General features: G+C 49.6%; 1 protein-coding gene across 1 annotated transcript in view; it reads left to right on the top strand.

Annotated features, from left to right (window-relative positions):
- Positions 1–901: 901 nt before the first annotated feature.
- Positions 902–1,511, top strand: part of FOXJ3 (forkhead box J3) — a 161,751-nt gene continuing 161,141 nt past the window's right edge. Inside the window, exon 1 of the mRNA XM_019643848.1 lies at positions 902–1,143. The gene's annotated coding sequence lies outside the window, so the exon portion shown is untranslated. The remainder of the gene's footprint in view (positions 1,144–1,511) is intronic.

Genomic DNA, 1,511 nt, shown 5'->3' with positions numbered 1-1,511 from the left:
TTGGCATGTGGTCTCCACTTGATGGGGGCTCGCCAGGTCAGAACTTAGGCTTATTTTCTGCTGAAGCCCCAGCACATAACACATGGTTCGGCTGAAGTATTTGTTGAACAAATCAACTTATTATTGTTGCATAAAATGGTAGATATTAAAAAAAAACCCCACTCCCTCCTTTCTCCAGTTTTCTTCATACCCTCCTGGTCTGTTTTTCCCCATAGCACTATACACCTCTATCCTACCGAATAACTTTATTATGTTAATCATCTTTCTCCCCAAACTAGATATTAGCTCCCAAAGGGAAGGGTATTTCACTGCCCCCACTTGTTCACTGACACATCCCAAGCACTAAAATAGTGTCTGACAACCTTAGTAGTGATTGGCAAATACTTGCTGGGTGAATGAGTGTGAAAAAATCATTTTACCCTCAGAATCTTGCTAGTCTTACATAGAAAAGGAATATAGGAGTAACTTGAATCCCCAGGGCCTAGAAATACTTGCTGAATGGCACGTGTTTCCTGAAGGAATTGGGTACTCAGCTCTTTAACTACAAGAGGTCTTGATCTGATCCTGATGAGACTATATCAAGAAAGGTTTCCAGGGCTAATTCACTCAGGCCTCTCCTTTTCCTACCATCCAATCTACCTAGAACAAATATCTGAGCATCCAAATACTGAGCACCTGCTCTGAGTTCAAAAGCTTGCTTTGTGCTATATACGTGACTAATGTGAATGAAGCAACAGCAAATACGTCTGAAGGTAATTAGGTGTGAAATCACAGGGCAGATTAGCAGTGCTACTAGTTTCGAGAAAGAATCAGTCAAGATTGACGTAGAAGTAAATTCCAAAGTTCACAAGTCGCCTGAACTACCCTTCTAAACGCTCCACCTGTTGATAGCAAGAGCCATAACCTGGGCAGCTACTTTAGAATCAGAAGGGCCTTCAGAGTTCCACCTGCTTTGTTTTAAGGAGAAGGAAACTATGGCTAGGGACGGGAGAGGCCTCGGCAGAGATGGGTCTGGAACCCGGGACTTGTAAAGTTCTGAAAGGAAGGGTGTCTTGAAGCTCCAAGGTGCCTTTGGAATCCGCGGTGTGCCAAGTTGGAAAAAGGGTCCGGTTTCCCAGAGAGGCTAAGGTGCCTGTCGTTAAGGTGAGGTGGCCGGGTTGGTGCGGGTGGAAAGGTCATATGGTGTCATTCTCCAGAGCATGGGGCTCATGGAATCCATGGGCAGGGTCCAATGCCGCAGGTCTTGCTGTCCTCAACTACAGAGCCGCCTCCGCTGCCCCGACTCCCCAGGCGCCATTCTGAGGCGCAAGACCCCAAGTCGCTCGGACATGCCGGTCGCTCGGTGACACCCGCCGCGCAGAGGTAGAGCTCCGCGAGTCCCAGGGCACTACTTGTCCCAGCGGAGGGATCCTTTGCACGTCGTCCCTCCTTGACCGCGGAGGAGCCGTGACGCCGCCGACGCCGGGTCGGTGGCGCAGCGACGTTACGGGAGGCGGAGGCGGGGGTGGGGG

This window comes from Hipposideros armiger, unplaced genomic scaffold (genome assembly GCF_001890085.2).
Source record: "Hipposideros armiger isolate ML-2016 unplaced genomic scaffold, ASM189008v1 scaffold_82, whole genome shotgun sequence".
In the NCBI taxonomy this organism is placed as follows: domain Eukaryota; kingdom Metazoa; phylum Chordata; class Mammalia; order Chiroptera; family Hipposideridae; genus Hipposideros; species Hipposideros armiger.
This window is presented reverse-complemented; position numbering and strand designations above follow the sequence as displayed.